A 25356-nucleotide genomic window follows, 5' to 3' on the forward strand; every position below is an offset into this window, starting at 1 on the left:
ATGGGAAGCAGTGCTGTGTAGTGATTAAGAGCATGAGATGGCTTAGGTTCAAATCCTGGTTCCATCACTAACTTAATATGTGACTTTGAGTAATTTACTCTACCTCTCACTGCCTTAGTTGCTTGCCTCATCTATAAGACAGAGATACCTATAGGTCTGTAGTGAAGGATTAATCATGTAAAGAACTTAGAACAATGCCTGGCACTTCATAAACAAATGTTAGCTTGTATTATTACTGTGTGGGGGACATTTAAGCTAGAAGCTATGCATGATAGAGGTGATATGGCATGGTATGCCCTCTCTTCTCAAGCTTGCAAAACATCTGCATAAATAACCACAGACCAATCTGTAAATACTACTACAGGTATTAGTAAATAAATGCTATATGTCCGAGGAAGAAGAGATTACTTCTAGCTAAAGAGATCAGGGGAGGCCTCATGGAAGAGCTAGAACTTCAGCCAGACCTTAATATAAAGGTAGAGAACATTCCAAGTACACAATAAAATCACGGAATAGTTAAGAAATTGAGCTCCAGTAAGGAATCATCATGGGAGAACAGTGGTGAAAAACCTGAAAATGTAGGTAAGACTGGGGTCCGATTATTAAGAAACCTGAAGGTTCAACTAAGGAGTTCACAGAAATACTATCATATTTTAAAATGTGAACTAGTATTAATATTCCCCCCAAGTGGAATACGCACATGGAAACGAGAGAGCGGAGGCGGGGGCGGGTAATGCGGGAGGAGTGGGAAAGAGAAAAAAAATAGCAAAGCAAGTCAGAGGAGTTGCAGAAATCCAGGCTTACGGGTAACACAATCATATATACCAGCTTTTCTCAAACTGTACAGTGGCCAACTAAATTTGAGAAAAGCTACACACTCCACCTCGTTTCTCTCTTCAGGGATTCACAAGGCACACTAGTATTTTACGAACTCTAAGATGTCCTATAGCAAAGAAACAGACTAATTTTGTTCACTATTTTGTTATTTTGTTGTGGAACCCTATCATTCCCCAAACTTACCTAATGATTCTTTTCCTCCTAGAACATATACTTAAACATTGAGGGACACTACTGTTCTACAGAACTTATTATGGAAAACTTTGATACTAAATATCTGGGAAAATGGGATGTGATCACATAAGAGAAAAGAGATATCTTGCAGCCCTATAATCATTTTTTGAAAGTCCCTTCTAAGATCACAGACTACTCTAGAAGTCTCCCTTATTTTGTTTTATCCTAAGTGGCAAATAAACGAACTAAAGGAGTACCATGAGTATCATACCTTTTTTTCTACCTTGAGAACAACAAAAATTTTAAGACTTATACTCCAACAGCAATACAACTTGAATTAACTTCTAATTTACTTGCCCAAAGTGGCCCAAGAATTTCACAGATGTATTTTCCTTTCTTAAGCCGAAAAAAAAGGACTGGTAGAGCCTGTTTATGTCTACTCTCGTGTCTTTTTAATCTTTTTCTTTCCAATTTACCATTCTCTATTCTTCCATCCATAAGTGATTTTCCCTTTACTGGCCCTCTTTTGTCCTAAATACCTCTGTCTTCTTTATTTCTCCCAGGTCCCTGTTGAAATTATTATCTTGAGCCTTTGGGCTCTCAGTATGATCAGAGAACGCATTCAACATAGGTGACAACACCATGGATGATAGACAGAAGGAGCACACGCTGCAGTTTCACCATTCCAAACCCTAGTAGACACTGCCCATCCACCATAGCACTCCTCCCAAATAAACCCATAGTGCTCTCAACAGCTATTTCCAATCTCCTGAAAGTGAAACCGATTTACACATAGGTTCTATAGTTCCCATCTGCATTCTTTAGATTCCACCGGCTGAAATGTGAAATGCACTAGCAAACACATCTTACAGGTTACAAAAGAAACACGGATGTTCTTCAAGGCTGGAGTGGTGTCTTATTGCACATCTACATGAGTCTGGGTTTTAAAAGTCAGTACCTGCATCAAAAGTGCCTGAGACACACACAGGGCCTTACCAAAATAGTACCACATTCAGGAACCTTCGCCCAGTTAACATACCTATGGATGAATAAATAATGAGGATAAACTTTAAAACAACCTTGAAATATTTTACCTTCTAGGAGGCTTTCCGCTACCCTAACTGAATGTTTTCAGTAAGTATGCGTTTCATTATGCTTTCTTCCTGAGCTGGATTTCATCTAAATGTGGATAAAGCACTGTAATTAAGGAAAACCAATTGGCAAAAATGCTTTAAGAGCAAGACCTCTTTTAAAATAATTAATATCTGTCTCTGTTCAACTAAAAATGTGGAGTGCAGCAGCATGAAGGAAAATATAAGATTCACTCAATGACAGCACATAACTAAGCTAATTAAGGTAAGTAAAAAAACTGTTTACTGTTCGTGCCCCGGTCCGGGAAGATCCCACATGCTGTGGAGCGGCTGGGCCCGTGAGCCATGGCCGCTGAGCCTGCACGTCCGGAGCCTGTGCTCTGCAACTGGAGAGGCCAAAACAGTGAGAGGCCCGTGTCCCGCAAAAAAGAAAAAAAAAGAGTCCTGTACCACAATGTTCATTGCAGCTCTATTTATAATAGCCAGGACATGGGAGCAACTTTAGTGTCCATCAACAGATGAATGGATATGGAAGATGTGGCACATATATAGAATGGAATATTACTCAGGTATAGAAAGAAACGAAATTGAGCTATTTGTAATGAGGTGGATGGACCTAGAGACTCATACAGAGTGAAGTAAGTCAGAAAGAGAAAAACAAATACCGTGTGCTAACACATATATGTGGAATCTAAAAAAAATAAAGGTTCTGATGAACCTTTAATAAATAAATAAATAAATAAATAAATAAACTTCACTGTGTTGAGGGGACAGTCTAGGAACCTAGCCTGAGGAGCTGAGGACTGAAGTTTCACTTTATTTTTATACGGTAATAGGTTTTTGTTTATACGATAAGTACGGATTTAATATTGAGATAGAAAAAGAAGTGAATTGCAGTTTAGAAATTGCTGTGTTTCCCTTCTGTTTTTTCTTTAGTTATTAAACTTTCCCTTTCCTTAGTTTGTAGCGTTATTTCATGGCATCTTTGTGGGGCAGGATGTGATGATTTTTGCTGAATCAAAAACTACTACCGTTTCTCCGGTTTCACAGGTTAGAGAAACTCTGATGAAGTAAATAAGTTGTAATTTGAATATAGAGTCTGTTTTGGGGACTCTTGTGGGCATATCTTAGTTTTAAAAGGAAAAAAAAGATTTAGTGTTCTAAAGGGATATATAAACACAACTTTTTGACACTGGCTTCAGATTTCATTGGTTCAACAGATATCACTGTTGCATAATACATAATCTTCCAGTATGGTAGCTAATGAGATACAAAACTGCATAATTACAGCAACAATTATTTTCCTTATAGAATTTGACGGCTACTAAGTAAACAGTGGGGTTTTTTTGTTTGTTTTTTTTGCGGTATGTGGGCCTCTCACTGTTGTGGCCTCTCCCGACACGGAGCACAGGCTCCGGACGCGCAGGCTCATTGGCCACGGCTCACGGGCCCAGCCGCTCCGCGGCATGTGGGATCTTCCCGGACCAGGGAACGAACCGGTGTCCCCTGCATCGGCAGGTGGACTCTCAACCACTGTGCCACCAGGGAAGCCCTTTTTTTTTCTTCATGACTCTTTCTGAATTATGGTTTTCTAAGGGTATGTGCCCAGTAATAGGATTGCTAGGTCATATGGTAGCTCTATTTTTAGTTTTTTAAGAAGCCTCCATATTGTTCTCCACAGTGGCTTTATCAATTTACATTCCCACCAATAGTGCAAGAGGGTTCCCTTTTCTCCACACCCTCTCCAGCATTTACTGTTTGTAGATTTTTTGATGATGGCCACTCTGACCGCTGTGAGATGATATCTCATTGCAGTTTTGATTTGCATTTCTCTAATGGTTAATGATGTTGAGCATTCTTTCATGTGTTTGTTGGCAATCTGCAAATCTTCTTTGGAGAAATGTCTATTTAGGTCTTCTGCCCATTTTTGGATTAGGTTATTTTTGGGTTTTTTTTTGCGGTACGCAGGCCTCTAACTGTTGTGGCCTCTCCCGTTGCGGAGCACAGGCTCGGGACGCGCAGGCTCAGCGGCCATGGCTCACGGGCCCAGCCGCTCCGCGGCATGTGGGATCCTCCCGGACCAGGGCACGATCCCATGTCCCCTGCATCGGCAGGCAGACTCTCAACCACTGCGCCACCAGGGAAGCCCGGGTTGTTGTTGTTTTTGATATTGAGCTGCATGACCTGCTTGTAAATTTTGGAGATTAATCCTTTGTCAGTTGCTTCATTTGCAAATATTTTCTCCCATTCTGAGGGTTGTCTTTTCGACTTGTTTATGATTTCCTTTGTTGTGCAAAAGCTTGTAAGTTTCATTAGGTCCCATTTGTTTATTTTTGTTTTTCTTTCCATTTTTCTAGCAGGTGGGTCAAAAAGGATCCTGCTGTGATGTATGTTATAGTGTGTTCTGTCTATGTTTTCCTCAAGAGTTTTACAGTGTCTGGACTTACATTTAGGGCTTTAATCCATTTTGAGTTTATTTTTGTATATGGTGTTAGGGCGTGTTCTACTTTCATCCTTTTACATGTAACTGTCCAGTTTTCCCAGCACCACTTATTTAAGAGACTCTTTTCTCCATTCTATATTCCTGCCTCCGTTATCAAAGATAAGGTGACCATATGTGTCTGGGTTTATCGCTGGGCTTTCTATTCTATTCCATTGATCTATATTTCTGTTTTTGTGCCAGTACCATACTGTCTTGATTACTGTAGCTTTGTGGTATAGTCTGAAAAGTCAGGGAGCCTGATTCCTCCAGCTCTGTTTCTCTTTCACAAGATTGCGTTGGTGTTCGGGGTCTTTTGTGTTTCCATACAAATTGTGAAATCATTTGTTCTAGTTCTGTGAAAAATGCCATTGGTAGCTTGATAGGGATTGCACTGAATCTGTAGACTGCTTTGGGTAGTATAGTCATTTTCACAATGTTGATTCTTCCAATCCAAGAACATGGTATATCTCTCCATCTGTTGGTATCATCTTTAATTTCTTTCATCAGTGTCTTATAGTTTTCTGCATACAGGTCTTTTGTCTCCTTAGGTAGGTTTACTCCTAGGTATTTTATTCTTTTTGTTGCAATGGTAAATGGGAGTGTTTCCTTCCTTTCTCTTTCAGATTTTTCATCATTAGTGTATAGGAATGCAAGAGATTTCTGTGCATTAATCCTGTATCCTGCTACATTACCAAATTCATTGATTAGCTCTAGTAGTTTTCTGGTAGCATCTCTGGGATTCTCTATGTATAGTATCATGTCATCTGCAAAGTGACAGTTTTACTTCTTCTTTTCCAATTTGGATTCTTTTTATTTCTTTTTCTTCTCTGATTGCTGTGGCTAAAACTTCCAAAACTATGTTGAATAATAGTGGTGAGAGGGGGCAACGTTGTCTTCTTCCTGATCTTAGTGGAAATGGTTTCAGTTTCTCACCACTGAGAATGATGTTGGCTGTGGGTTTGTCATATATGGCCTTTATTATGTTGAGGTTAAGTCCCCTGTATGCCTACTTTCTGAAGAGTTTTTATCACAAATTGATGTTGAATTTTGTCGAAAGTTTTCTGCATTTTCTGAGATGATTCTATGGTTTTTCTCCTTCAATTTGTTAATATGCTGTATCACATTGATTGATTTGCGTACACTGAAGAATCCTTGCATTCCTGGGACAAACCCAATTGATCATGGTGTATGATCCTTTTAATGTGCTGTTGGATTCTGTTTGCTAATATTTTGTTGAGGATTTTTCCATCTATGTTCATCAGTGATACTAGTCTGTAGTTTTCTTTTTTTGTGACATCTTTGTCTGGTTTTGGTATCAGGGTGATGGCAGCCTCGTAGAATGAGTTTGGGAGTGTTCCTCCCTCTGCTATATTTTGGAAGAGTTTGAGAAGGATAGGTGTTAGCTTTTCTCTAAATGTCTGATAGAATTCGCCTGTGAAGCAATCTAGTCCTGAGCTTTGGTTAGTTGGAAGATTTTTAATCACAGTTTCAATTTCAGTGCTTGTGATTGGTCTGTTTATATTTTCTATTTATTCCAGGTTTAGTCTCAGGAGGTTGTGTTTCTCTAAGAATTTGTCCATTTCTTCCAGGTTGTCCATTTTATTGGCATATAGTTGCTTGCAGTAATCTCTCATGATCCTTCATATTTCTGCAGTGTCAGGTGTTACTTTTCCTTTTTCATTTCTAATTCTATTGATTTGATTCTTCTCCCTTTTTTTCTTGATGAGTCTGGCTAATGGTTTATCAATTTTGTTTATCTTCTCAAAGAACCAGCTTTTAGTTTTATTGATCTTAGCTAATGTTTCCTTCATTTCTTTTTCATTTATTTCCAATCTGATCTTTACGATTTCTTTCCTTCTGCTAAATTTGTGGGGTTTTTTTGTTCTTCTTTCTCTAGTTCCTTTAGGTGTAAGGTAAGATTGTTTATTTGAGATTTTTCTTGTTTCTTGAGGTAGGCTTGTATAGCTATAAACTTCCCTCTTAGAACTGCTTTTGCTGCATCCCATAGGTTTTGGATCATCGTGTTTTCATTGTCATTTGTCTCTAGGTATTTTCTGATTTCCCCTTTGATTTCTTCAGCGATCTCTTGCTTATTTACTAACGTATTGTTTAGCCTCCATGTGTTTGGGTTTTCTACGTTTTTTTCCCTGTAATTAATTTCTAATCTCATAGCACTGTGGTCAGAAAAGATGCTTGATATGATTTCAATTTTCTTAAATTTACCAAGGCTTGATGTGTGACCCAAGATATGATCTATCTTGGAGAATGTTCCGTGCACACTTGAGAAGAAAGTATAATCTGCTGTTTGGGGATGGAATGTCCTATAAATATCAATTAAATCTATCTGGTCTGTTGTGTCACTTAAAGCTTGTGTCTCCTTATTAATTTTCTGTTTGGATGATCTGTCCGTTGGTGTAAGTGAGAAAGTCCCCCACTATTATTGAGTTAGTAGCAATTTCCTCTTTTAGAGCTGTTAGCAGTTGCCTTATGTACTGAGGTGCTCGTATGTTGGGTGCATTGTTATATCTTCTTCTTGGATTGATCCCTTGATCATTATATAGTGTGCTTCATTATGTAGTGTCCTTCCTTGTCTCTTGTAACATTCTTTATTTTAAAGTCTATTTTTTCTGATATGAGTATTGCTACTCCAGCTTTCTTTTGATTTCCATTTGCATGGAATATCTTTTTCCATGCCCTCACTATCAGTCTCTATGTGTCCCTAAGTCTGAAGTGGGTCTCTTGTAGACAGCATATATATGGGTCTCATTTTTGTATACATTCAGCAAGACTCTGTCTTTTTTTCTTTCTTTTTTTTTTTTTTTTTGCGGTATGCGGGCTTCTCACTGTTGTGGCCTCTCCTGTTGTGGAGTAAAGGCTCTGGATGCACAGGCTCAGCAGCCATGGCTCATGGGCCCAGCCTCTCCGTGGCATGTGGGATCTTCCCGGACCAGGGCACGAACCCGTGTCCCCTACATCGGCATGCAGACTCTCAACCACTGCGCCACCAGGGAAGCCCAAGCCTCTGTCTTTTGGTTGGAGCATTTAATCCATTCACGTTTAAGGTAATTATCAATATGTATGTTCCTGTTACCTTTTTCTTAATTGTTTTGGGTTTGTTTTTGTAGGTCCTTTTCTTCTCTTGTGTTTCCCACTTAGAGAAGTTCCTTTAGCATTTGTTGTAGAGCTGGTTTGGTGGTAATGAATTCTCTTAGCTTTTGCTTGTCTGTAGAGCTTTTGATTTCTCCATCAAATCTGAATGAGATCCTTGCTGGGTAGAGTAATCTTGGTTGTAGGTTCTTCCCTTTCATCACTTTAAGTATATCATGCCACTTCCTTCTGGCTTGTAGAGTTTCTGCTGAGAAATCAGCTGTTAACCTTATGGGAGTTCCCCTGTATGTTATTTGTCATTTTTCCCTTGTTGCTTTTAATAATTTTTCTTTGTCTTTAATTTTTGCCAATTTGATTACTATGTGTCTTGGCGTGTTTCTCCTTGGGTTTATCCTGTATGGGACTCTCTGCGCTTCCTGGACTTGGGTGGCTATTTCCTTTCCCATGTTAAGGAAGTTTTTGACTATAATCTCTTCAAATATTTTCTTGGGTTCTTTCTCTCTCTCTTCTCCTTCTGGAAACCCTATAACGCGAATGTTGTTGCGTTTAATGTTGTCCCAGAGGTCTCTTAGACTGCCTTCATTTCTTTTCATTCTTTTTTTCTTTATTCTGTTCCACAGCAGTGAATTCCACCATTCTATCTTCCAGGTCACTTATCCGTTTCTTCTGCCTCAGTTATTCTGCTATTTATTCCTTCTAGTGTAGTTTTCATTTCAGTTATTGTATTGTTCATCTCTGTTTGTTTGTTGTTTAATTCTTCTAGACCTTTGTTAAACACTTCTTATATCTTCTCAATCTCTGCCTCCATTCTTTTTCCGAGGTCCTGGATCATCTTCACTATCATTATTCTGAATTCTCTTTCTGGAAGACTGCCCATCTCTGTTTCATTTAGTTGTTTTTCTGGGGTTTTATCTTGTTCCTTCATCTGGTACATAGCCCTCTGGCTTTTCATCTTGTCTATCTTTCTGTGAATGTGGTTTTTGTTCCACAGGCTGCAGGACCGTAGTTCTTCTTGCTTCTGCTGTCTGTATTCTGTTGTTTTTGGATGGAATGTCCTATAAATAACAATTAAGTCCATCTTTATTAAAGTATCATTTAAAGCTTGTGTTTCCTTATTTATTTTCATTTTGGATGATCGGTCCATTGGTGAAAGTGGGGTGTGTTAAAGTCCCCTACTATGATTGTGTTACTGTCGATTTCCCCTTTTATGGCTGTTAGCATTTACCTTAAGTACTGAGGTGCTCCTATGTTGGGTGCATAAATATTTACAATTGTTATATATTCTTCTTGGATCGATCCCTTGATCATTATGTAGTGTCCTTCCTTGTCTCTTGTAATAGTCTTTATTTTAAAGTCTATTTTGTCTGATATAAGAATTGCTACTCCAGCTTTCTTTTGATTTCCATTTGCATGGAATATCTTTTTCCACCCCCTCACTTTCAGTCTGTATGTGTCCTTAGATCTGAGGTGGGTCTCTTGTAGACCGCATTTATACGGGTCTTGTTTTTGTATCCATTCAGCCAGTCTATGTTTTTTGGTTGGAGCATTTAATCCACTTACATTTAAAGTAGTTATCGATATGTGTGTTCATATTACCATTTTCTTAATTGTTTTGGGTTTGTTATTGTAGGGCTTTTCCTTCTCTTGCGTTTCCTACCTAGAGAAGTTCCTTTAGCCTTTGTTGTAGAGCTGGTTTGGTAGTGCTGAATTCTCTTAGCTTTTGCTTGTCTGTAAAGGTTTTAATTTCTCTGTCTAATCTGAATGAGATCCTTGCTGGGTAGAGTAATCTTGGTTGTAGGTTTTTCCCTTTCATCACTTTAAATATGTCCTGCCACTTCCTTCTGGCTTGCAGACTTTCTGCTGAGAGATCAGCTGTTAACTTTATGGGGATTCCCTTGTATGTTATTTGTCGTTTTTCCCTTGCTGCTTTCAATATTTTTTGTGTGTGTTTAATTTTTGATAATTTGATTAATATGTGTCTCGGTGTGTTTCTCCTTGGATTTATCCTCTGTGGGACTCTCTGCACTTCCTGGACTTATTTCCTTTCCCATATAGGAAAGTTTTCAACTATAATCTCTTCAAACATTTTCTCAGTCCCTTTCTTTTTCTCTTCTTCTTTTGGGATTCCTATAATTCGAATGTTGGTGCATTTAATGTTGTCCCAGAGGTCTCTGAGACTGTCCCCAATTCTTTTCATTCCTTTTTCTTTATTCTGCTGCAGTAGTTATTTCCACTATTTTACATTCCAGGTCACTTATCCGTTCTTCTGCCTCAGTTATTCTACTATTGATTCCTTCCAGAGAACTTTAAATTTCATTTATTGTGTTGTTCATCATTGTTTGTTTGCTCTTTAGTTCTTCTAGGTCCTTGTTAAACGTTCCTTGTATTTTCTCCATTCTATTTCCAAGATTTTGGATCATCTTTACCATCATTACTCTGAATTCTTTTTCAGGTAGACTTCCTATTTCTTCTTCATTTGTTTGGTCTGGTGGGGTTTTACCTTGCTCCTTCATCTGCTGTGTGTTTCTCTGTCTTCTCATTTTGCTTAACTTACTGTGTTTGGGGTCTCCTTTTCACAGGCTGGCAGTTCGTAGTTCCTGTTGTTTTTGGTGTCTGCCCCCAGTGGCTAAGGTTGGTTCAGTGGGTTGTGTAGGTCTCCTGGTGGAGGGGACTGGTGCCTGTGTTCTGGTGGATGAGGTGGAACTTGTCTTTCTGGTGGGCAGGACCGCATCCGGTAGTGTGTTTTGGGGTGTCTGTGACCTTATTATGATTTTAGGCAGCCTCTCTGCTAATGGGTGGGGTTGCTTTCCTGTCTCCCTAGTTGTTTGGCATAGGTGTCCAGCACTGGAGCTTGCTGGTCGTTGAGTGGAGCTGGGTCTTAGCGTTGAGATGGAGATCTCCGAGAGAGCTTTCGCCGTTTGATATTACATGGGGCTGGGAGGTCTCTGGTGGACTAATGTCCTGAACTCAGCTCTCCCACCACAGAGGCTCAGGCCTGACACCCGGCTGGAGCAAAAAGACTCTGTCAGCCACCCGGCGTAGATCTCAGCAACCTCAGCATATGATTTTCTTTCTTTCTTTGGCAGAGAACTTTCATCTTTTCACTTCAAAGAAGCAATTTACGGCTTCTCTTTGGCATATCTGAATTGCCAGTATCACTACTCTGGTGCTTTGTGGCCATTATTAAGTAAAATCAGGGTCACTTGAACATAAGCACTGCAATACCACGAGGCGCGAAGTGACAAACGGCGGGATGTGCTGGACAAAGGGAACACAGTGAAGTTTAAATAAATTTTAAAAATAATACTGAAATCATCTTATATTCAACTCTCATAACTAAAGAGTAACAACACTACCACTTACAAAACCAGCTCCAGGTGACATTTTCATGGGAGTTCCCCCAAAATGCCTGAACTCTTCATAATCCTGCTAAATATACTAATCATGCCTTAACATAGCTTGAACATAACAAAGTTTAGCTTCTGTATCATGTCGCTACTAGGATGAACATTAAACTGAGCTTCTCAGCCATAGGGCCCATGTCTTATTATTCAACCATATTTTGGCCTCCAAATCTAATTTCTATTTTCCCTGGTTCTGAACTTAAGTTATATTTTATAATATTATTGTATTTACTTCCTGTCAGTATTTCAAATCCTTTGTAGAACAAACCGAGTATAAGTAATGTTTTATTCACCTTTGTGTCCTCAGTATTTAGTGCAGTACCTGGCACATAAATTCTTCTTTTTTTTTTTTAAATTAATTTGTTTGCTTTTATTTTTGGCTGTGTTGGGTCACTGTTGCTGTGCGCGGGCTTTCTCTAGTTGCGATGAGCAGGAGCTACTCTTTGTTGCAGTGCGCAGGCTTCTCATTGTGGTGGCTTCTCTTGTTGCGGAGCACAGGCTCTAGGCGTGCAGACTTCAGCAGCTGTGGCACTCGGGCTCAGTAGTTGTGGCTTGCAGGCTCAGTAGTTGTGGCGCAGTAGTTGCTCCACGGCATGTGGGATCTTCCCAGGCCAGGGCTCAAACCCATGTCCCTTGCGTTGGCAGGCAGATTCTTAACCACTGCGCCACCAGGGAAGCCCAGCACATAAGTTCTTAATTCATGTTTCCTGACTTGAAGGCTACTGCCCCAGTGCAGTTCTAGCTCAATAAAACACCTACGGCAAATGACCATAGCAAACCTTAGCAATATTATTTATTGGCCTGGATCAGAAGCTATATGCCCTGAGCTGGTGTTCTAGACAATGTTTTTGTCGATGAACAAAGGAATGTCAAAACTCTTTTTAAAATTGTTTTACTCCTTGAATCTTTTGAAAGAAAACAATCATTTCATTTTTACATAATAAATATAAAAATTCAAGTAGATGAAAGAGATTTTCAGATTTCAATTTGAATAACCATTATTTTTACTTACTTTTCTGTTTATTTTCACTTTCCAGGCTCTTTTCTTTTGAGTAGATGACAAAGAAACCTATTAAAATGCTTCTAAAATAATTTATCATTTATTTATTTATTTATAAAAACCTATCTCATCTCAGTGATCACAGCAGACCTGTATCAGTCTATTGGACAGGAGAAGATGGCAGAAGAGTAGGACGCGGAGATCACCTTCCTCCCCACAGATACATCAGAAATACATCTACACGTGGAACTGCTCCTATAGAACACCCACTGAACGCTGGCAGAAGACCTCAGACCTCCCAAAAGGCAAGAAACTCCCCACGTACCTGGGTAGGGCAAAAGAAAAAACAGAGACAAAAGAATAGGAACGGGACGTGTATCAGTCTATTTCCATACATGGCAAGGCATAGTATATCTATAATATAATTCCTGTTTGGACAAGATTATGAGTCCTGGTGACTATATTTTAATTATGACTCATTCAGACAAGCCAAGACATACTACTAAACAAAAAGTAAACTGCTGATTTAAAGATCTGATGATACAAAACACAGTAGATTCTGCCAGGTAATAGTGTTTCCCTCTTCAGCAGCAAAAGGCACCAAGCCCTGTCACTTTAAAGATAGACCTCTTCACCCCATATTTTGTGCTGCCCCCCCTCAAAAAAAAAGTTAAAAGCCTTAGGGTCCAATCTAAGTACCTACCTAACTGAGGCAAATCACTCAAACTATCCAATACTGAGAATAATAAATAAAGGACAATAAACATATGCAAATCAGCCACTATAATTTATCCACTTATCTTTCTTGGACAATGTTCAAGAACAAATATAGGAGATAAAGACTAGTGACAGGAGTTAAACAGATAATATTTGTATACATTAAACTACCACAAGTCAGTTCTACCTACTTCATTATTCTCCTTAAGCTCCAAAAACACAAAACAGAAGAAAAGTCTTCTATTCCAAAAGTTGTTTAGAAAGGATCTGTCAATATATAACCAAGTATCTGCTTACTGATGGGAAAAATCTCTGTTCACCAGCCAAGGGACTTTGGAGAATAAGAACTGCATGTGGCATCTCCCCTTCACAGCCTCCTAATTCCACACCAGTTTGTAGTTATTCTTGTACTACAAGAGTATCAGTTTCAGAATGTAAGCCTCATAAGCCCCCAGGAAAGCCATTCTAGTGGAGCTGTTCCAGAAAGTTTCACTTTAGTTCCACAAAGAATCTAAGAGGCCCAGTCCATGACAAGAGTGAACAGTAATGGCTCTCTTGGTTTCCGTCTCTGACCTGTAAAGAGCAAAGCTTGGAGCTGTCTGTAATCCATAATCCATTTTAATATTCTGCTAGAACATTACAAAAATGTGGCTTTCACTAAAGGCCCTGGCATGAAGCTAAAATTGGGATTCTCAGTTACTAATCCTGTGTAGAATTTGTTCTAATTCTCAAAAAAGTAGAGGAAATTCTCCTTTTCCCCCCCACCACCACAAATAAAAAGGGCAGTGGTGAGGCCCACAACACTTCTGACAGGCTGTATAACACACGGTCTTAATCACACTCCAGATAAATAACAAGTAGTAGGCTATTCTTCTCCATGACATTACACTCAGCAAGTAATCTGCTCCATTATTCTGGCATCTATTGCTTTTCTTTTTTTTTTTTTTTTTTAGCGGTACGCAGGCGTCTCACTGTTGTGGTCTCTCCCGTTGCGGAGCACAGGCTCCGGATGCGCAGGCTCAGTGGCCATGGCTCACGGGCCCAGCCGCTCCGCAGCCTGTGGGATCTTTCCGGACCGGGGCACGAACCCGTGTCCCCTGCATCGGCAGGCAGACTCTCAACCACTGCGCCACCAGGGAAGCCCGGCATCTATTTCTTAAAGTTTGATACAGCTATCACTTCCAAAACTTAGGCACTGTGTAAAAATGTATGGAGTAAATTGATGATTCTTAATTTCTGAGCTAGATCATCATCCAGTTTAAACATTTTTTTATAAAAGGAAACTAGAGTTCAAATGTGTTAAGTGATTTGGCCAAGGTCACATGGCCTAGGGTAGAGTCAGGACACGAACTGGGGTCTCCTGACTCCAGTCTCATGTTCATTATGACCAGAGGAACCAGACAATGAGACAGCTCTACTATTCATCAGTGCTAAGTGCAGTGGGCACTTTTCCTATCCATCTGTCTTTTAAAAGATACAGTCCCTCTCTGTTCTGCACAATAGCCTATGTGGAAACACAGCACATATGAGCTAAATTACTATTCAAGGGTCATTCAAACAAGCATGATGCAACACTGAGGCACAATGTCCGTGTTAAATAAGCAGCAAAATACAACCAAATAAAGGCTTTATTTAAGCCAAATTATGTGTATATGTCCCCACTCCATCATTCAACTACAAACCTTCTTTAGGGCAGAAACTGTTTCTTCTTGATCTCTATATACTTTGGAGTATTAGCTCCAAAAAGTTTTGCTTATATACCCCCTAAAATAAAACTGGGAGGAAAAAATCCTTCCTTGAATATTTTTGATACTGAAAATTTTTTATCAAAAGTTTAAATCATTGCAAAGGCTGTACTTTCCTTTATAGATCAATATAGGCCAATTTAAAACTGACAACTAAAAAAAAAAAATTTATGTCATTAATTTAAATACATCCAATGAAATCTAAACACTTGAGTAATCTGATACCCACCATCCTCCTCCATTTTAAAACTATAACAGTATCTTCATTTCCTATATGAAATGTTATACTATTTCTTTTTCTCCTTGAAATTATATCTCTATTCTTCTTCTTCCATAGTATTTTATTTTAATATAAATAAATAAAAAATTTAATATAAATTTTTATCATCCTTTCCTGTAACGTATTGTTGTGTTTGTTTTTAAATGACTGTTTTATGTTTTTATTTATTTATTTATTTATTTTTGGCTGTGTTGGGTCTTCGTTTCTGTGCGAGGGCTTTCTCTAGTTGTGGCAAGCAGGGGCCACTATTCATCGCGGTGTGCGGGCCTCTCACTATCGCGGCCTCTCTTGTTGCAGAGCACAGGCTCCAGACGCGCAGGCTCAGTAGTTGTGGCTCATGGGCCTAGTTGCTCCGCGGCATGTGGGATCCTCCCAGAACAGGGCTCGAACCCATGTCCCCTGCATTAGCAAGCAGGCAGATTCTCAACCACTGTGCCGCCAGGGAAGCCCTGTTTTTTCCTTTTTTTTTTTTTTTTTTTTTGCAGTACGCGGGCCTCTCACTGTTGTGGCCTCTCCCGTTGTAGAGCACAGGCTCCGGGCGCGCAGGCTCAGCAGCCATGGCTCACGGGCCTAGCCGCGCCGCGGCATGTGGGATCTTCCCGGACCAGGGCACAAACTCGTGTCCCCTGCAACGGCAGGCGGACTCTCAACCACTGCGCCACCAGGGAAACCCGAAGCCCTGTTTTTTTATTTATTAAAGTATTTCCTTTGGATTGAGTTCCTGTTACTATTATTGGTAGTTGCAATTGGTGAAAACAATGCAAATGTACTATAAATTTTGATAACTAACCGTAAAAAGTTATTTCCTGTTTTGGAGATGCAGCTATTAATAAGATGTATGGAGAAGGGTATACACCTTGATAAAGAGAAGTTTCACACTTGATGCCAGTGTCACAGCTATCCTTTTGTTGGAACCCTGGAGTATTTTACACCTCAGATAAACATACATCAGTGAGATTCAAGATGAGTGAAAGGTATGGCTTTTTCTTTTGTCAACCAGAAGAGCTGGAACTAAAGGGAGAGTAGGAAAAGAGAGCAAGGATTTTGCCAGTCTTGTCTTCAGACAACAATTTCAGGGAAGAGTATAAATGAATATTGAGGACTCTCAAAACTAGCCAGCGTAGATACCTTTAGACATGTACTCCAATTTGAAGATCACTGCTCTAGCTGGGTTCATTTATTGGAACTTAATAAAATGACAACGATGCCTGGCAGACAGGAAGAATCAGTGTACATTTCCCGCCACTAGGCAAATCTTATTTTTCCCCATCTCTCATACACTTATTTAAATAAGACTAAAGTCTTATTCAGATATGGCAGTGTGATTTATTTTTAAAACATATATAGGACTTCCCTGGTGGCGGGCGCAGTGGTTAAGAATCCGACTGCCAATGCAGGGGACACAGGTTCGAGCCCTGGTCCAGGAAGATCCCACATGCCACGGAGCAACTAAGCCCCTGCACCACAACTACTGAGCCTGTGCTCTAGAGCCTGCGAGCCACAACTACTGAGCTCACGTGCCACAACTACTGAAGCCGGCATGCCTAGAGCCCGTGCTCTGCAACAAAGAGAAGCCACCACCATGAGAAGCCCGCACACCGCAACGAAGAGTAGCTCCCGCTCGCTGGAACTAGAGGAAGCCTGCGTGCAGCAACAAAGAACGAATACAGCCAAAAATAAAGAAATTAATTAAAAAAAAAAAATATATATATATATATATATACACACACATACAGCTCAGTCTGCCAAAGAATAATTGATCAAGTTGGCTACCGTCTTGGTACCACTTCTACACATACAATGATTTTTACACCACAAACATTCAGATTACTTTGCGAAAAACCAGAAGGCTTTTTAAGCATATATGAAAAGAAAAGTGCGTCACTGATGAAAACCATATTTTTGACATTTTTATAAAAACCCAAGGTGATTTACATTTCAAAAATTAATTAAAATACTTTTAATTCTATAAGGCCTATTAAAACTTTCCTTATAATTCACTATGAGACAGATTTCTCAAGATCTGTGAGGCATACATCCAAGACGGAATGGCAAGAACTTTAGCCTATCGAATTTAACAGGTCAGAACCTGCTTTGTTTAAAATACTTCTTGATCTCTCTCTGTGTTAATATGTTTGTCTGGATTCTAAGAGATGGTAATTCCATCCTGATCTGATCTGCTCCTACTTCTACTCTGCCCACTAGGGTTATAGGGCACTGAGCAGTTACCAGGCTTAGGTCTGACAAAGCCACCCCCTTCTCCCACTAATCTTTGGCCTCACTTGGAGCTCAAATGTAAGTAACCTTATACTCATATTCCATCACACCAGGCAAACAGGTAAAATACCCCAAGCCACATTACAGTTTAATACAGGAAGTTGGGAATACATTTTTTTTGAGATATAATTCGCATACTATAAAATTCAACCTTTTAAAGTGCATACTTCAATGGTTTTGTGTATATTTAGAAGATTGCGCAACTATCTCCACGGTCTAATTCCAGAATATTTTCATCACCTCCAAAAGAAGTTCTATGCCCATTAGCAGTCACTCTCCACTCCCTCATCTCTCATCCCCCTGTAGCTCCTGGCAACAACCAATCTACTTTCTGTCTCTATAGATTTGCCTATTCTGGACATTTCATATAAATGGTATCATACAGTATGTGGCCTTTTGTGTCTGGCTTCTTTCACTTAGCAAAATGTTTTCAAGCTTCATCCATATTGCTGTGCTATCAGTACTTCATTATTTTTTATGGCTGAAATATATTCCGTTGTGTGGAAATACCTCATTTTGTTTATCCATTCATCAGTTGATGGGTATTTGGGTTGTTTTCACTTTTTGGCTATTATGAATAATGCTGCTATGAACATTTGTGTACATGTTTTTGTGTGAACATATGTTTCAGATTTCTTGGGTATATACCTAAGAGTGGAATTGCTGAGTCATATGGTAACTCTATGTTTAGCTTTTTGAGGAACTGCCAAATTGTTTTGCAAAGTGGCTGTACTATTTCATATTCCCACCAGCAATGTATGAGGGTTCCAATTTGCAAAATAAATTTTATTTTCCAAAATCTCTTCCTTTACAAGCCTTCTGCCTTCTTTAAAAAATGAGCATCAGGATAACATAAGATTGTAAATCAACTATACTTCAATTTTTAAAAAATGAGCATGAGGAAAATAAACTCTTTTCTCCACAATCCATTGTGTGTTTTAACAACTAGCTTATTTTTTAAAAAACATATTCTCTGTGAAGAATATAAGCATTAAAAGAGAATATAAATGGTATGGCTATAAAATATTGAGACTATCTTAACCAACACATTAGAATATTCACATCTAAATGAGTACTGTGCCTCATTTAATTACTTAAGGAGGTTATACACCCATCCCATCTTTGGAAACTCCTCTTTTGAATTGCTTTCAAGGTCAGTTCACAAAAGTAGATAAAATCAGTCTTACAGTATCATATAGCCATACCTTTTTCCTGTTAAGGACCAGACACCATACTACCCAGCTTGATCACCCACCTAGTTTGTTTTGCAGACATGAGTTCAAGTGATTCCTGGCCACTTCCACAAATCCAATACAGCCTTTTGTAAAAAAAAAAAAAAGGGAAAAATAAGGAAGGAAGGAAGGGAGGGAAGGAGGGAGGGAGAGAGGGAGGGAAGTTTTTTCCCTACCACTGAGAATGTTCTTCAAAATGGAGTTTTTAAATGGACCTTGTATTATACTACAATTATATAAGATATCATAATTGGGGGAGGCTAGCGGAAAGGTACACGGTACTCTATGTGCTATTCTGCAATTTCTTGTGAGTCTATAATTATTTCAAAATAAGAAGGTTTTAAAATACAGACCTTAAACAAGGGGCAGAGGGACTTCCCTGGTGGCACGGTGGTTAAGAATCCGCCTTCCAATGCAGGGGACACGGGTTAGAGCCCTGGTCCGGGAAGATCCCACATGCCGCGGAGCAACTAAGCCCATGTGACACAACTACTGAGCCTGCGCTCTAGAGCCCACGAGCCACAACTACTGAGCCTGTGTGCCACAACTACTGAAGCCCGGGCGCCTAGAGCCCGTGCTCCACAACAAGAGAAACCACCGCAATGAGAAGCCCGCACACTGCAATGAAGAGTAGCCCCCGCATGCCGCAACTAGAGAAAGCCCGCCTGCAGCAACAAAGACCCAACGTAGCCAAAAATAAATAAATACATAAATTTATAGAAAAGAAATCTCTTCTCTGAATCATTAAAAGGGAGAAGTTTTAACATTTCAATCTTTAGCAGACTTAATAAGAATAGAGTTGAAAAGGCAGAAACAGCTCTACTCATACGCAACAAAACAAAACAAAACAGGTCTGATAGAAAATAGACTTTCTAGCTTTGGACTGTGTTCCTTTAATCAAAAAACATTAGAGGTTCTCTTACACTCTGGGAGAAACTTCCTGCAAAGACCACACGCCATCCGCTGCATTCTGCCTGCTATAGGTAGGAAGCTTCATTGTAGTATCAAATTTCTGGTTGAAGAGCTCACTGAGGTCCTAAACAAACAGTTCTGTGTCTCTAATGCCATACTTTCAGAAAGCAATCATTTCCAGAAGATGTAAGACACTGATTGCTGAAACGCGGGAGGATCCAGCACTACTATGGGCCAAGCAAACAGCACGACTGATTCAATGTTTATTGGGGGCCACTGTGTACTAGATACCAGTGACACAGAGGTGACTAAGAGACAAGCTCTGCCTTCAAAGAAGCCACTTTCTATTGGGAAAAATACACCAAAAGAGTAACTGTAATAAAGGTGTAAATGCTATTGTAGACGTATGTAAGGGGTGCTCTGAGAATAATAATAATAACAGCTAGTGCAGGTTCTATTCAAAGCATTTTTCCTATATTAATTCACTTAATGCTCACAATAAGAGTAACATTATACACTTTTTATAGATTAGAGGCACAGATAGGTTAAATAGTTTTATCCCACTTCTACAGCTACATTACTAACCAAGGCAGACTGACTCAGGGATTTTAACTACCCACTATATGGCCTCTTAAAAAAGGACCAATTAATGTTGCCTGGAAGGGCAGTTAAGACTAAAGAGAGGAAAAAGAGTAGATTAACATATTTATCAATGTATCCACTCATCACTGAAGGATGACCAGAAATTCACCAGACAGATGAGGAGTTTGGGGTGGAGCTTTGGGTGCTGATTCACAGGGAGTGGTTGAGGGGGCAGCACCCTAAGCAAAAAGAAAGAAGAAGTAGCAATAACAGGGGGGACAAAGGCCTGAGTGTGTGGTGCAGTCGCTGACACGTCAGCAGTCTAACCTATAGACAGGGTAGGACCCAACAGTTCCAGGAACAAGAGATGAGGCTATAAAAGAAGACCGTGGGTCGTGGGCCTTGCAGGTTCACATGGCAGGTAAGAGGGACGCATCTGAGGCCTTTACCGCTGAGTGACATGAGGAGATCTGCCTTCAGTAAACATAGATCCATGAAAGATGGGAGGTAGCCTGGAGGCCGGGAGACCAGCTAGGAGGAAATAATAATTACCAATAATTATTATATTGTTGGTAACAATAATTCTGTGAAGAAGGGATAAGGAGTGGAACGAATGCAAGCAGATGCTTCTGAAGTAGAATCAACAGTACTTGGTGACTAACTGCAGGTGGAGGTAAGGAAGAGAAGGCAGACCGAAGAAGGTATTTCTCAGGTTCTTGTTCCAGGCAGAACAGGGCAAAATGAAGATTGAATTTGGGGAAGAATAATAATAAATAATAATAAAGTAAGTCCTATGATTATCACCCTTTCGAAAATGGAGAATTTGAGGCTTAAAGAAAATAAGTCATTTAGCCATAGTCACTAAGCACTGAAGCCAGAGAAACACCTCAGATAGACAGTGTAAGGTACCTAGGGAGGTATCCAAATGTGAGTCTTTAGTAGGCAGCTGAATATCTTTGTATGGACCTCAGGAAAGCTGGGAGTCTTAGAGATAGAGTTACAGTAACAACACAACCTTACTATTATTACTATTCCTACTACTAGTATTTATTAAGCACTTGCTGTAAATGAGGTACGGTTTAAATGTTTTACATACATTATTTCATCTAATCCACATGACCCTGAGGTAGGTATCACTATTCTCCTTCATACAGAGAAAGAAACAGAGAAATGAAGTAAATTGTTCAGATCTCTCAGACAGAAAATAATGGAATCAGATTCAAACGTGGGTCTTTCTGATCTGGAGGAGGGACGAGAAGGGAAAGAGGACCTGAACATGAGTTGGGAGGAAGAGCTAAAGGACTGAATCCGGAAGAATATAAACACTTAAAAAGCAGGGAGAGAAAAAGAGTCAAAAGGGGCTTAAGAAGTCCTAGTGCATCAGTGAAGGGAAGAGAGAAATAGGAAGGCACTTCTGTTTTGAAAACTAAAGGAAAGGAAGTTTTTAAAAAGAACAGGGTAATTAATAGTGTCAAATGATATAAAGAGCTCAGATAGAACAAGAGTTTAAATTAGGTAACTAGGTTTATCAGTGAGGCACTGAAAACCCTCCTCAGGTCAGTTTAACTGAAACTGCTGGGATAAAGATTACCACAGGTGTAGGAGGGAAAGAGAGGTGAAGAAACAGAAGTTAGGTGGTAAAAAGAAATAACATAAAAAATAAAGAGGTACTAGCAGGGTAAGTGAACTACACACTATGTCCCATCTTTTCCTTTGTTTTTTTTTTAAACAACCTTTAAAGATGTAAAAAGCATTTTTAGCTCGGATATACAAAAAACAGACTGCAGGATAAATCTGAGCAGTAGTTTCCCAGCCCCTTTTTAGAGCATGGTGGTTAAAAGCACATACTTTACAGCCAGACTGACTGGACTAACATCCAGCTCCTCACTATCTGGGTGACCTTGAGCAAGTCACTTAACTTCTCTGCATCTTGCTTTCCTTACCTGTAAGATGGAGAGAATAGCGGGAGCTACCTAATAGGGTCTTATGTAAGGATAAGTAAATACAAAAAAAGTATGTGGCTGCTGAAGAAAAGCCCTATTGATGTGGAGGATCTGTTAAAGGATCGGCAGACAGAAGAGAGCCAACAGAGGAGGTATGGAATGGAAAAGGTCTAGGGGTTTTTTTTGTTGTTTTTTTTTTGCGGTACGCGGGCCTCTCACTGTTGTGGCCTCTCCCGTTGCGGAGCACAGGCTCCGGACACACAGGCTCAGTGGCCATGGCTCACGGGCCTAGCCACTCTGCGGCATGTGGGATCTTCCCGGACCGGGGCACGAACCCGTGTCCCCTGCATCGGCAGGCAGACTCTCAACCACCGCACCACCCGGGAAGCCCAAGGTCTAGTTTTTAAAAGTCCCAAAGAAGAAACGGAGAAATAGAATGAAGACAGTGAAGGTGAATGCACAGAGCACAGGCTCTATTCCAAACATTGGTCAAAGTATAAACTAGTTTGGAAGAGAGCCTGTCAACTTTTATCAAAATTTCAAATGTGCACACCTTTTGATTCTTTCTCCTCTTCTAAAACTTGTCTGTGCATTTATATCCAAGCAAGTATAAAGCTATGAATGCAAAGATGTTCCCCCTTCAGTAGTGTTGGGAAAATGAAAAAATGGAAATAACTTAAAAGTGCATCAATTAGGGGAAAGGAGAAATGAAATAATGCATACAATGGAATCTTATCTAGCCATTTAGAAGAGATAAATATGCTGACATGGAAAGATTCTTATAATTTTTTAGTTAAACTTTTATTCTGAGATAATTGCAGAGTCACACGTATTGTAAGAAATAATACAGGGAATTCCCTGGCTGTCCAGTGGTTAGGGCTCGGCGCTTTCACTGTCGTGGGCCCGCGTTCAATCCTTGGTTGGGGAACTAAGATCCCACAAGCCACACAGCGCAGCCAAAAAAAAAAAAAAAAGAGAAAGAATACAGAGGGACTTCCCTGGTGGCACAGTGGTTAAGAATCTGCCTGCCAATACAGGGGAGAGAGGTTCAAGCCCTGGTCCAGGAAGATCCCACATGCCACTGAGCAACTAACCCCATGCGCCGCAACTACTAAGCCTGGGCTCTAGAGCCCGCGAGCCACAACTACTGAGCCTGCATGCTACAACTACTGAAGCCCATGCACCTAGAGCCCGTGCTCCGCAACAAAGAGAAGTCACTGCAAAATGAGAAGCCCACACACCGCAACGAAGAGTAGTCCCCGCTCGCAGCAACTAGAGAGAAAGCCCGTGCACAGCAACGAAGACCCAGTGCAGCCAAAAATAGACAAATAAATTTATTTTTTAAAAAAATAGAGATATCCCATATACTCTTCACCTAGTTTCCCTAAATAGTGACCTCTCGCAAAGCTATAGTTCAATATAAAATGTTAACTTTTAACATAAAAAACAAACTTAGAATAGTATGCATATTACATACACTCCCTTTTGTGTATTTTAAGAGTGCATACAGTTTGTACATGTACAGAAGAAGGCATACATTTGACTGCTAGTAGTTGATAACTCTGGAAAATGGTAAAGGTTAAGGAAGAAAGAAAATGAAGGACACTTCCTTTGTGTACATTTACACTAAGTGTTCTTACAAAGTACATATATTGCTTTTAGGATATCACAGGTCAGGTAGAGGGATTAACTTTTGAAATAAATAGGGCACCTACTCTTTTGATCAAAGGGATTTAACATTTGGAAGCAAAGGGGAAGGAAACTGAGGACAGTCACACTGAAAGCCTCTATTTACTCAATTAAGCAGAATGGCAGCTATGACTCATTCTGTCACAGCCTACTCACTGCCAGGCTCTGTTCTAGGCACTGGAGAATCAAAAATTAACCAGACAGGTGCGATCTCTGAACTCAAGGCACTCAGCACCTACCAAGGAAGGTGGACATTAACAGAAATGACACAGTTATAACTACCGGTACAGTGCAGCACAGCAGTTTAGAACAGGGGCTCTGGGGCCTGACTGCCAGGGTTCAAATCCCAACTCTCCTACCAAATGGCTCTGTGACTTTGGACAAGTGACTTCACCCTCTTCACTTCAGTTTCCCCATCTACAAAATGGGGACAATTCTAGGCCCTATTTATTTACCCATCTATCTATCCCCTCGGGTTGCTGCGAAAACTAAAAAAGTCCACAAGTATAAGTGCTTAGAGTGGTGCCTGACACACAAACACTCAAATGTTTACCGTTATTGTTGTTACTCTCATGACCATTAACTATTTCAGGGAGAATATGGTCTATCTTCAGGTCAATGGAAGGTCAGCAAAAGCTTTTCCAAGCAAGTGACATATAAGTCCCAAAGAGGAGTCTGAATTAAACAACAAAAGAGAAAACCCGTCTGGCAGAAGAAAGAGAACCCTATGCTAAGAATGAGCTTGGCGTGTTAAGGATCTGAAAAAAGCCCGTAGAGTGGGGGCTCTGAGAGAAGAGAGATGGCTGGAAAACTAAAAAAGGCTGTTAAACTTGCCAGTTTATCTTTATCTGAATAACAAAAGGTGTTATACGGAAATAATAGATGTGCTGGGTTTTCTTAAATGGAGCATGTGGAAGCTTCTGTGATAGAGGGAGGTGAACCTGAGCTCAGCAAAAATGGGTAAAGATTTAGAAAGAACAGTCATTCTGGTGAAGGAGAAATGAAATCAACTACAGACAAGTAAGAAGACTACTAAAGAGAATAACAAGCATAGATGAGGGGGGAACTCATGAATTAGTAACAGAACAAATTAATACGATTCAATCATTTCTTGAAGCCCTGCAGCAGGAACACGGAAAATGGGCAGTATTGTTCATCCACAGCTGGAGATCTGCATGACATGTGGGAGAGAAGAACAAAGGTGCAGGAGAACTGAGGATACTTATGACTCATCGCAAGTGACCAGCTATGGTGTCCATATGGGATAAACCGATGCCAGGAAGAATGTCACAAATTTGGAGACAGAGAAGATTTAACGGGCTGGAGGCCTCAGTGAAATCAGAGAACACGTTCAGCAAATGGCAAACTGAGAAGGCAGGGAACTGTGTTCAGAGAGCCAAATTTCCAAATTTATGATTTCAGAGGTGGAAGTTCTGACTGGCCACAGGAACAGAGTGCTACAGACAAGTGGAGGGACAGATAGCTGCAACAAAGAAGATCAAGCCAGAATGAGATTAGGATATTGGACAAGTAAGCAAAATGGACATTAAAGGCACATGAGATCATGGAGGGAGTAAGAGTAAACTATTACAAGGATTAGAATTAAATTTTCAGTTACATTCTTAAATATAATACCATGAGGAATGTGTTTTAAAGTATCTGGAATACAACAGGGACGCCTTGCTAAAAAACAAAGCTTCACCTATTCATTTAGCCAAATAATTTTCAAAGACCTCCCTGCTATAGTAGGCATTCCTGACTAAAGCTCTTAGACAAACAGAGAAAGAAACTTTCTGGATTATTTGTCACAACTGGAGAGCAAGCCTCATGGTAATGGTAAAAACTAAAGGCATAGACAAGCCAAAAACTGGGAGGCAATCTTT

General features: G+C 40.0%; 1 protein-coding gene and 1 long non-coding RNA gene across 8 annotated transcripts in view; both read right to left on the reverse strand.

Annotated features, from left to right (window-relative positions):
- Nucleotides 1–25356, reverse strand: part of SIK3 (SIK family kinase 3) — a 296083-nt gene that overhangs the window by 187755 nt on the left and 82972 nt on the right. The gene's annotated exons all lie outside the window — the stretch shown is intronic.
- Nucleotides 1–25356, reverse strand: part of LOC111166948 (uncharacterized) — a 105603-nt gene that overhangs the window by 42491 nt on the left and 37756 nt on the right. The window contains exon 1 of the long non-coding RNA XR_002642718.2: nucleotides 1–25356. This exon is cut by the window's left edge and continues 41187 nt beyond it; it is cut by the window's right edge and continues 37756 nt beyond it. This is a non-coding gene — a long non-coding RNA (uncharacterized LOC111166948).

This window comes from Delphinapterus leucas, chromosome 7 (assembly GCF_059928025.1).
Source record: "Delphinapterus leucas isolate spDelLeu-1000000601 "Yukka" chromosome 7, BTC_Dleu_Yukka2, whole genome shotgun sequence".
NCBI classification, from domain to species: domain Eukaryota; kingdom Metazoa; phylum Chordata; class Mammalia; order Artiodactyla; family Monodontidae; genus Delphinapterus; species Delphinapterus leucas.